The sequence below is a fragment of the Cervus canadensis genome, chromosome 19 (genome assembly GCF_019320065.1).
Source record: "Cervus canadensis isolate Bull #8, Minnesota chromosome 19, ASM1932006v1, whole genome shotgun sequence".
NCBI lineage: Eukaryota > Metazoa > Chordata > Mammalia > Artiodactyla > Cervidae > Cervus > Cervus canadensis.
Genome location: NC_057404.1, coordinates 47,834,084 through 47,846,507, shown reverse-complemented (window position 1 = coordinate 47,846,507; position 12,424 = coordinate 47,834,084). Strand labels below are relative to the sequence as shown.

General features: G+C 37.4%; 1 protein-coding gene across 1 annotated transcript in view; it reads right to left on the bottom strand.

Moving 5' to 3' along the window:
* The window catches only part of EGF (epidermal growth factor), a 96,732-nt gene that overhangs the window by 76,973 nt on the left and 7,335 nt on the right, over positions 1-12,424 (bottom strand).

Below are 12,424 nucleotides of genomic sequence, written 5' to 3'. Positions count from 1 at the left end.
AAAACTGAAATGTCATCTATGAAAGCTCTGAAATAGTTTGTTCCTGTTAACATTGCCACATAAAATTTAGGACTCCCAATTAAACTCAAATTGCATATATATTGCATGGGACATCTTTTATCTTTAATAATTGTTCCCTGCTTACCTGAAATTCAAAACTCAAGTAACTGAGTGGCCTATATTTTTATTTGCCAAATCTGAGTAGTGGACCTCACTGGACATCTTGATTTCTACGAGGCCTTGCCCTGTATCCTAACCCCATACCTGAGACTGTTCTGTTCTAGGTGATGACCATCTACCCAGTCTGACTCCCACGTACTCAGTACCTGCTTGGGAATCTGATATCTTTCTCTGGAAATTTCAGCAGAAATTCTAGCTGACTTCACACAGAGCTTGCCTGTGATGCTCCAAGACAGGGGACAATTTCAATCCCTGCAGTCAGGATTAGAAAAGGTTGGTTTTCTTGATCTTTCCTGACTGAGGGTGGGGAGGCTTCTGCCACTGTGCCTTTAGATAACAATACCAGGTAACCACAAAGATAAGTGGGGGATTAGGAAAGAATTCCAACATATTCTCACTGCCCTGCCAGGGTGACTCCATTCTGTTTTAATATTTTCACCAATAGGAACAAAGTCAAAGAAACTAGCAGACCTATCAAATTAATAAAAGCAGAATCTACCCTATGGTAGTTATTTTACCAACAATAATAATAATGAACTTTCACATCCTGATCTCATTTACCCTTAATATAACAACATGGGCTATATAGGCCATATACTACATTTGATGAATCAAAGAGGAAAAAAGAAATCTGAAAAGCACTGAAATCCATAAAAAACAAACCATAGCATTAACCTTAACAGCTTTTCAAAAATATTTATAAAAACACTAAATATAACAAATACTATCTTAAGATTTTTCTCATTCATGGGTGAATTCTAGCATCCAGGGTTTTATCCTAGCTCTCAGAACTAGAAGACCTAGACATTATCTAGCTCAGTGTTTCCCAAAATTGTTCAAAAGAATCACACAGGGTGTTGTGTGTCTTTGGCAGATCACTTCCCTGGAGATTGCAATTCAGTAAGGTTGGGCTGAGGACTAGGAATCTGGTGTTTGAATAGATAATCCAGGTGATTCTTTTATCCTACTGAATTTGAAAATCATAGATCTAGTTCAGATGAGGAACTCGACGATGCTTCCCAAAGTCCCACCAACAGTTGGTAGCGGAGTTAGATTTAGAACTCAGGTACTATCTTCCCGATCCAGCACTCTCTCCTGCCTCGCTCTGGGTTGTCATGAATTACGACATCACAATCTTCATTTTACTCAAGTAACTCACTTTAATTCTGCTCCCCTCCAAACGCCATCCCTATATTGTCAGCATTGTTTTATGTAAACCAGAGCCTAGGCTGAGTATTGTAAAAATGAATTATAATATGATTTAAAAGAAAGTTAAAAGACTAGTCCTAGTGAAATAGTCATTAGTCTGTACTATGCTGGAAATGATAAATATGTTAGCAGTTTTTAAGACCTGTCAAGGACTCGTAACACGGGTGTGTGGTACAATCTGCGCATGTGTCAGCAGGATGTGCATGTCTGAACAAGTAAATTTTCCCATGTCAAAGCCTACAGCGTTTATTTTGGGTGCAGTTCAGTGAGAAGAAGTTGCATAGAAAATCACTTCTAAGCAGTGCAAACCCAAAGACTGCAAATAGGTCCCAGTAAATCAAATGGAAATTCTGACTTCTCAACCTGGGGATTAGTAGGAGATCTTCAGGAATTAGAAAGGAGTCCAGGATGTTTGGAGCACCTTGAAGATCTGGGACTTCCATAGCACAGAGGTTAATCACAAAAAGCGGGGTTTTGATTGAAAGGGGTGGGTGGGCGGCAATACTTCACAACCAGCACCCCTTCATTTGCTCTGCATCTGGGAGAGTGGCCCCACCCAGGTAAATGAGAAGAGGAATCAACTGTCTACTTTGGGCCTTGGGGGTGGAAGTTCATGGGACCAAGTGAACACATTAAGGATACTGGCAAGCATTATTAGCAAGACACCTTCGTCTTCTCAGGCCTACAAGGTCGCTTGCCGTCAACATCACAGGTTTCCTGCTTTAAATCTGGAGACAAACTGAAGAAGTCTCACAGGACAAAAGAGAAAATAGAGCTCTGGATCTTCAGGATTCAATGACACCCTGAGAAAAGAATGTAGATTTAAACTGATGGGTCTGGTGTAAAAAAGCCTGATGCCTCCTACCTGCTCCTGCCTAAGCTCCTGATAAGACTGATTTGTTTCTTCCCAGCAAGGAGCTGACTTGAATATTATCTGTGTTTTATGAAGTACAAAAGTTTTATTTCACTCTAAAAGTCTATCCTCATCTTTTTCCAATTACAGGACTTAAAAGGATATGCATTTACTTTTTGGGAAATCACAGCTTTCTTCTCAACTTATTCATTAGGGTCAAAACTCAGGACAGGTGAGAGAGAAGCTGGGTGGCTCAGAAGTCATACATTGAATACAAGCAGCTCATACAACTCAATAACCAAAAATACCCAGACAGCTCAATCGAAAAATGGGCAGAAGACCTGAATAGACATTTCTCCAGAGAAGAAATATAGATGGCCAACAGGCACAAGAAAAGATGCTCATCATTGCTAATTATTAGAGAAAAGCAAAGTAAGTAGGAAGGAGAAAGATATCAGTTCATACCAGTCAGAATGGCCATCATTAAAAAGTCTGCAAATAACAAATGCTGAAGAGAGTATAGAAAAAAGGGAGCCCTCCTACACTGTTATTGGGAATGTAAACTGGTGCTGCCACTATGGCAAAAGAGTATGGAGGGCCCTCGGAAAACTAAACATAAAATCATCATGTGATCCTGCAATCCCACTCCTGGGCATATATGCAGAGAAAACCATAATTCAAAAAGATCCATGTGCCCATATACTCATAGCAGCGCTATTCACAATAGCCAAGATACGGAATGTCCGTTAACAGATGAATGAATAAAGATGTGGTACACATATACAATGGAATACACTCAGTCATAAAAAGAATGAACTAACACCATTTGTAGCAATATAGTTGGACCTAGAGATTATCATAGTAAGCAAAGTAGGAAAAAAAAAGAAATACCACATGGTATCACTTATATGTGAAATCTAAAATACAATACAAATGAACATAACTACAAAACGGAAGCAGACTCACAGACCCAGAGAACAGACTTGTAGTTGCCAAGGCGGGGTGCTGGGGGAGGGGTGGGGAGGGAAGGATTGGGAGTTTAGGATTAGCAGATGCAAACTATTACATAAAGGATGGATAAACAACAAGGTCATACTATATAGCATGGGGAATTATATTCAATATCCTCTGATAAACCATAATGGAAGAGAGCATAAATATATATGTATAACTGAATCACTGTTGTACAAGCAGAAATTAACACAACACTGAAAATCAGCTATACTCCAATAAAATTTTTTAGAAAATAATAACACATCTAGAAAGGTGAGAAAAGAGATGTGAACTTAAATTGTTACCAAACCAAACCTGGGTCTGCTTGCCTGCGTGCAGTAAGGCCCATCTGCTGACATCAGGTTGTGGTGAAGGACTGCACAGTGTTCATTGTAGGAAGCCATACAAAGCCTGGAACAGCTAGTGCTCAAAAACCCTGTCCTCCCCATGGCTTTCTACAGAGCATTTATAATGGAAGGTGAGGGGGGGTGTCCCAGACTGTGAGATCAGCTCACACACAATTCTCTGATTGGTGAGGTAACAGGCAGTGTCCCAGGGGTTAACAATATCAATCCTTAGGCTCCAATAGGTGTGTGTAGGGAGGGCTACGTGCTCATGATCATCAAATAATTAATTACTTCCATTTGGTGGGGGGGTTAATACCTGTAAAACAGCTCAGGAAATGTGCATCAAATCTGTTATCTAGGTACTTCAGAGAGGAGCTGAAGCAAAGGGGAAGGCGAAGGGGTCTGTTGCAGGAAGGTCCCATCGGGTCCTACTCAGTTACAAAATCTTAATTCTGCAAGAAAAGCTCTGAAAAGTGCGAAGATTGTCACTCTAGACCCTGAATGGTGGTAAAACGGTGGTAAAAATCACCTGATGCAACAAATAGCCCCTCCCTGACCCTCAACCACTTTCTCATTATCAGCTAAAGAGGATTCATTACCAGGTCCTCAAGACAGTAAGTGAGGCTAGCAAGTTCTACAAAATTAACTTGTTCAACAGAGTTGCTCAGTCTTTCCTATGCTGTCATACACTTTGATTGTTCAAGAGGGTGGGTGGTGACTATCACCATAATAGTAACAGCCAACCTCTTGAGTGTTACCTCTGGGGTAGCACATTAAACGCATTATTTGGTTTCACTGGGTAATGGTAGGAAGTAGGTGCTCTTGGCATCTTCATTTTACAGAAGAACAAACTGAAGTTTAGAGCTGTTAACTTGCTAAAAGTCCAATAAATAACAACTGGAGTTTTAAAGCCATGTCTTTCTGATCACAGAGTTTAACTTTCAAATATCATGCTTATCCTGAACTGAATTCATCAGGAATTCATTGTTTAGCATCTTGTAGATCATATCTGTCCAGACACCCACTTTGGGTCACATGTTCTAGGCATCTCACCAAAAGGCTGGGTTCTCCGCATCCATCCATGTTCTAGGAACTAAACAGAAAGTGGGTCCTTTCAATGGATTCCATAATTATATCACCTGGATATTTTTATACCTAATTCTATAATATATTGCAACCCACATATAATGTAATCCCTGCATTCATGGCCCCTTTCTCCATCTTGAAAGCCATCAGCGTATCATCTTAAAATGTCTCTCTGCTTTGATCATCTCCCTCCTCCTCTGACATTCTGGCCTCCCTGTCATAAGGATGCTGGTGAGTACATTTGGGATCCACCAAAAGTCCAGAATAATTGCCCTATCTCAAGATCACATTTGTGAAGTCACTTTTGCTATGTCAAGTCACATTCACAAGTTCCAGGAATTAAGACATAGATATATTTGGGGTCCCTATTTAGCCTGAAACAATTAACAATGGTGAATATCTTTTCATGCACTTATTTACCATCCTTATATCCTTTTGGTGAATATGTCTGCTTAAATCTTTTGCTCATTTTTAATTAGATTATTATTATTGCATTTGAAAGGTTTTTTTTTTTTTAATATATGTTGAATACAAGTCCTTTGTCAGATGTATGTGTGTGCTCAGTCCCTCAGTCATGTTCAGCCTGCCAGATTCCTCTGTCCATGGAATTTCCCAGGCAAGAATACTGGAGTTGGTTGCCATTTCCTACTCCAGGGGATCTTCCCGCCTAAGGAATCAAACCTGAGTCTCTTGTGTCTCCTGCATTGGCAGGCAGATTCTTTACCACTAAGCCACCTGGGAACCCCCCTCTGTCAGACACATGCTTTGCAAATGTTTTCTTCCAGCACATGCCATGTGTTTTCATCCTCTTGACATTGCCTCTTGTAGAGCAGAAGTTTTAATTTTGATGAGATACAATTTGACAAAATTTTTCCTTTGTATATATTATGCTTTTGGTGTGTCATTTCTAAGAACTCTTAATTCCAGGACATAAAGATTTCTGTTTTCTTCTAAAAGCTTTAAACTTTTACACCTTACATTTAGAGCTATGATCCATTTTGAGTTAACCTTTGTATAAGGTGTGCAGTTTAGGTTGAGGTTAATTATTTTGCTTGTGGATGCCTAATAGATTCAACATCGTGTTGAAAAGACTATCCTTTTTCTGTTGAATTGCTTTGGCATCTTTGTCAAAGATCAAGTGACTATTTTTATGTAAGTCTATCTCTGGACTTTCTAGTCTGTTCCATTAATTTCTGTGTCTATCACTCTGCTAATACCACAGCTCAGTATAACTTTTTTAAAAAAACTAATGATGATGCAGTTCTGGGGACTTCCCTGCTGGTCCAGTGGTTAAGACGCTGCTTGCAATGCAGGGGGTCCAGGTTCAGTCTCTGGTCAGAGAAGCAGATACCACATGCTGCAACTAAAGATCCTGTATGCCGCAGCAAAGACTGAAGATCCCACATGCCGCAACTAAGACCTGGCAAGGCCAAACAAATAAATAGATATTTTTAAAAATAATGCCATTTTGAAGAACAGTGAACACTGTTAGAAGGTTCCTATGCTATAGGTAATTGTTCATCTTAAGTAAGCGGGCTTATCCCTCAGCTCATCAGCATAAACTATGCTCAATTTTATTTAAAGATTGATGCTACCAGACTAAAATGCATTCCCTTAACATTAAAGCATTAGAAATTTTTCCAGATGTTACACACACACACAGGAAAGACTCAGAAGTCACTTTCTTGACCTATTCTCTGAGTTTTGACCTTATATTTTCTATTTTCTGCTGGACATTTCCAATTGGGGATGTTGCACAGCCCCAAAAGTCTTTTTGCATGTTGTAAATTGAGAGTATGTGTCACTTTCTGATTCATTTGCATCTACTGATAAAATTAAATGTGAGATGTACTTAGTCACTCAGTTGTGTCTGACTCTTTGCGACCCCATGGACTGTAGCCCGCCAGGCTCCTCTGTCCATGGGGATTCTCCAGGCAAGAATACTGGAGTGGGTTGACATGCCCTCCTCCAGGGTGAATATGATATAGGAATTCAAAATTTTGGTTTAAAGTTCATTGTGTTTTGCTATTTAGTCTTTGATAACTGTAATAGACAAAAAAGGTATTCACAATTATATCTATATCAAATACAAGAAAATGCTTCACTGGCTGTATTTACAAAATCATAAAATAGGCCTTTTAAATTATATCTATCAGCTATTCACAAATTTTATTGAATTAAACTAGCAAATTTCTGCCTTCCTATAACTTTAGTAAATATAAACTAACCAGGTGTTGCATTTTATATTTTAAGCAAGTGGAATTGAAGGGACAAAAATTCTTTATTTAGAAGTTTTTTAAAACAGTCTGGAAAATTCTGCATACAGGAATAATTTTTAAAATGCCCGACATGAGTGTCTTTAATAAATGACATATTGACATTGATTCACCAACCAAATCACATGACCAAAAAAAACATTTCCAACATCAGTTTTCAAACCACTTTCTTCATCATAAATTTCCTACAATCAGCAAATCACTTTCTCGCCAATTAGAATGTCACCTTTAACTTGGAGGGATAAATTTCTGTTGTTTTAGTTATTTTCTGAGTAGCACACCTGTGACATCAACTTATCACAGAAAAGGTTAAAAATAATTTAAATACTTGTCTCTTTTTAAAAAGAAAAATATGTAATATTTGATTATTGTCATAAGTGCTTTACTTCCAGATACTCTGCAGAAAGTATGTAGGGCAAATATTAACATTTTCATGGTTAATCCCTATTCAATATAAAGTATTATAGACTAATCTAGTTTAGTCTTGCTTTTATAGGAGTAACGACATCAGTGACATCCCACTGCACTTTGTACAATTCCAGTTTCAGTGTTTTTTATTACCTGTTTCCCTGAAAAACTGTGGAGACTGTACTGTAGGGTCCACTAGTATCTCACCCAAGAATTTTTGTTGAGTGGCTCTACTGCCTCTGGGTACAGGTGAACTATTTTTTTCATAATATATAAAGAAGTCAAGAAGTCATTGACGACTGAAAAAATTTCTTCTCTGATGCATGTTTCTTTTACTGCCTTATGAAAAGGTATCTCAGCTCTTTGTGCATTTCATTGCTGAAATAGAGAGGTGATACAAATGTGGCCAAGATCACTTGCACTGGAGACAGAACGCCCATGTTGAGTCTTTACTGACTCTGCTATTAGTTATAATAGCCGCATGACTTTCAATTCATTACTTAACCTCTCTGTGCGTAGGTTCCTTCATCTTGGAAATGGAAATGCTAATAGTATTTACTTCATAGGGTTATTATGAAGATTAAATAAATTCATGCCAAGTCCTTATAATTTTCCCCTACTTATAGTTAAGTTCTCAGTAAATGTTCACTAGTAGTCCCTAGAAAATACCATAACCTAGATATATCAGAAACACTTTTACTTTCACTCAAACTGTATTATATTTCTTAAAATTTTAGTAATGCTTTCTGTGAAGCTTTCAGTAGTATCTGCTGACAAAAGAACACATTTAATCTGTTGTTATGTGGTTTTCTATGTATTATTTTAGGCATGTTTTACCATAGTGGAAAGCAGGAAGAACAAGTATTTTCCTAATAGTATGAGGCTTTACTGTTTTTGCTATAAAGTCAAGAACCTCAACGAAATCTTGTAACATTTTATCAGTAAGTTTAGTAAATGTAGTCTTACATATTGTAATTTTGAACATAATTGTGAAAATCATAAAAAGTCAATTTTCACCTTCTGGATTCTCATTATTAAATATCTTGCTTGTCCTTATGGCTTCATTAGCTAATGTTTTGAGGCAAATTTTCACTTGTTTCAAGATTTATCACTAATAATATCTATAATAAGTGTAAATCCAAGACTTCCTTCTTGTTAATTTCTCGTTGTTGTTGTTGTTGTTTTTTGTCAAATCTAAACATTTTTATCTCTTATGCAGTCAAAAAGGAATAAGGGGTCAGTGCTGTTCTTCCCTCATTATCCTCTTGGGCTTATTAGCATTATCTGTCATATTTATTTCCTTTGCAGGAGGGTTTTTAAGTCACTTGTTAGATTTTGTAAGAGTTAGCTTTGATAAACATCCATAAGTCATGAGGTAAACTGTAGCCTACCCTGTACCTCACCTTCTAAGCTGGGAACCTCACTGTCCCCTCAGGATAGAGGGCATCGTCAGTGATGTCATCACTGTCAGTCCTAACATACAACTGATGTTTAATAAATATCTGTTGAGTTGATTTAAATTAATTCATTGATGTAATTGGTGTATTTATAAGAGGACATAGTCCTACTTTCCAAGTGCTTTCAATATAGAGACCTACTAAGGAACTTTCCCTAAGCCAAATTAACATTATTAATACGTTTCAGTAGAAAGAAGTAATGAAATCATTATATTGGTGGGCTTTCAATAATCAGTTGTGGGAGGCAGCATGTTCTTGGTAAATTCTGTACAATGAATTGAGGGTCCTGGGTTCTAGTTCTCTTAGGATCCTGGTGAGTTACCTCATCTCTCTGGATTTGAACCTCTCATCTGTAACATAAGGCAGTTGAGTTAGATGATTCTGAAGATCCTTTCTAATCTAACACATCAATTCCTAATCTGCCTGTCTTATAGAACTCAATAGTTTCCCTGTTTGCAGCATTTTTGTAAAGAAGCCTAAGCTTGTGGTAAATCGTAAATAGATGTTATCCATCTTAACCCCTATTTTCTGTGAAAGGTTTCCTCTCTCTGCTTCTCTAAACTTCAAATACCAAATCAATAATGTGTCATTATGAGCTCTGATAAAATAAAATAATAACCTAAAACAAACAACCTCCCCCAAAAGACAAAAAAAGGTCAACTCTCTTAAAGAAGTCTACAAAATTAACTGATTGATTAAATCTGTAAAAATTTATTAAAGGTAAAAAATTTGATATTGGTCTTATTTATAACTACACAATTATCTTCTCCTCCTACCTTTACAACAATATTCCCCACATCGAAAGGTTGAACAATTATTTGTCTATAGGTAATACATTCTGAGTGTTTCTAGACAGACAGAAACAAAAAGAAAATAAGAAGTGTTGGAATTCAGGTATTTCCTAAGTTACCACTTCCATTGTTCATATTCTACCAGAGAACACCCAGGATAAGATGATTGCTATGACCTGGCTCATGCCAAGAAACAAACTTCACATTTCTCTAAGAATTGTTGAAAATCTGAATAAACAGGTATTAGAAAACTTACACAAAGCAAAGGTGTTTCTAATATGCCTTATCTTACACTGTTTGGTAGCACGATAGATAATATTTAGTGGGAACACGCTGTGTGTCAGGCAAGATTCTAAGCACCTTATGCAAATTTATTTAGTCTTCACAACAATCCTGTGAGCTAAGTATTAGCATCTCATATCAACTACATAATTAGACCTTATCCATTTCAAAAGTTGAGTCCTAGCAGGACCTGCCAGGCATGGTGCACTGACCAGGCATGAGAGGATTCCTTCACACAGTGCAAAGCGATAAGCGAGTGGGACACGGGAGCCACCACCTGTCTGAAACAGCTTCAGCTTTTCCCAGGACAAAATCAATCCACTTGTGTAAAGCACCAACCAAAACTCACTCTGTCGAAAATATATCCTCTGTTTGAAAATGGCACTTTATCCTGTCTCTTTAGTAGCAAAAAACCTGGGCATTTCACATGTGTCAACATAATCTGCATTAAAGAGGAATATCCACGCAGAAGGTGCTTCTGTTTACCTTTCTGTTGCAGAAGATAACACCTTGATGTTGAAAGACAATCTCCTGTTATCCTTTCATGAACCTTGTTGAGTGCTTTTTGAATGCACTGAGGCTCACAGTGGAAAGTTTTCTTCACATACCTTATTTTTTTTCCCCTCTTACATGAAATTTTTGCCATGATTAGAAGAGCCAAGAAATATAAAAGATTCAGAATTTTTTTCAAATGTGTTTTCCAAAACATAATAAGACTTTTAATCCACTTAGCGCTTTTAAAATTCTCAACAACGTTGGTTGAATCTTAAAAGATATACATTTCCACACACTGTGTAGATTACCATTAATGATAGTAACCTTTGTAATTTCCCTGCAAACCAAGAAAAAGTTAAGTTCCTACAGTAAACAGAATAATTGTAAGCTTCAGGGGGAAGGAAAGAAACACCAAAAGATCCCTAGTAGGTTCTACCTCTGGGCATATTTTGAAACCTCATTAGGGAAGGACCCAAAATGCAGAAGATTGGTGTCAGCCATCATATATTATGACAGTGTTGAGTTTCAAGAATCTTCCATCTTTGACCTGTTTATTCAAGGATAGTTTATAGAAGAAGAAAGATTCTTCTTCAAACTTCTGAAATTTTAACCGGAAAAGCATTGAAATGAATGAAATAAAATACTATTTCTCAACTGACAAACCAGGTGCTAAAGAATAAGATAGCTGCTCTGAGGTTGTTCGGGCTGTCTGTATCCTAGCTACCAGGCATCCACAAGAAGAACCACCTCATGAATGAGATCTACTTACTACACACAAAGCTGGTCCGTAGCACCCTGATAGGCAGCTCTGAAGTGAGAAGCAGGTAATGTGTTTCTCTGAAAGCCTTCATCTATTCTACACTGGACGGGGCTCAGCAGTTAAATCAGTGCACACCATGAATCACTCACACGAACTCCAGGGCACTAAGTATCCTGGAAAATGCAGGCGCTGAGTGACATCAGCATGGCTAGGCTTGGGGGAATCCCAAAATCAAGGTCATAAGTGAGGACAACTGCATACACCAGTTCAAACTCCAGGCTTAGAAAGGCCAAGAGGTGACGAGAACAGACATTCCCTCCCCGTATTTAGCTAGAAAGACTGAAATTTCTACACATTAACTAATTTCCAGCATCAAAGGAAAGCTTTGAGAGATGATGTTAAGGAAAAAGATCTCCTAAAGAAAAACACATTTGTATGTTTTAGTCTACAACTGCCCGCAGAGGTTAGTAACTTTGGCCATATAAAATAAATAAAATATTTTCTGATACAGCAAGACCTTTTAAGAAATATAATGGTCCCTTCTATTTAAAGTAATTCTTTCTTCTTCTACACCTGAAAACAACATCACTTATCCTTCCAGGCCCAGATCTCAGTCATCTTCTTGTTATGGATCCCAACAACTGGGACAGCTGGGGACGTGCCTGGAGTGATGGTGTACAAAGCCAATATTTATTAACATTATTGTTAAAAAAGAATCTCTACAAAATGAATCTTCATTCCTGGTTCACCTAATATCCAGGTAATACTGACTTCATGGTGAGTAGTATTAGCATTCTGGATGAAAGTACTGACCTGTAGGCAAGAAGTAAATAGACAGTGGGGACAATTATGCTCTGATGATCAAGGTTTTTGTTGTTGCTGCTATTTTTGTTCCTGGTTCTTTCTTACAGTTAATTTTAACATTAGAAACTATAACATAATGGAACTCACATTTTGTTCCCTAGCTCTAGGGTTGCTCAAATTTGGAGTTATTACTAAAACCTAACACTAAGCTGTTTTATGGAATTTAAGAGTGTCTTGAAAAATATTGAGGAATTCCTTGAAGAAAAGTACATTGTTTAATACTGGCCTGGACATTCTGAAAAAGTTTTCTAGCTATTCAGGCTAGTTATTGAGTCTTTTTTTGTTCAGAACAAACAAAACTGCTTCATTAAAATAACTGCTGAAATAGATTAGGCAATTTACATATATTGGAAAATTACTAGTTTCTTCTCCAGTTTTCCTCCACTACAATCAAACTGACTAAAATATTAAGAATGTTGGACT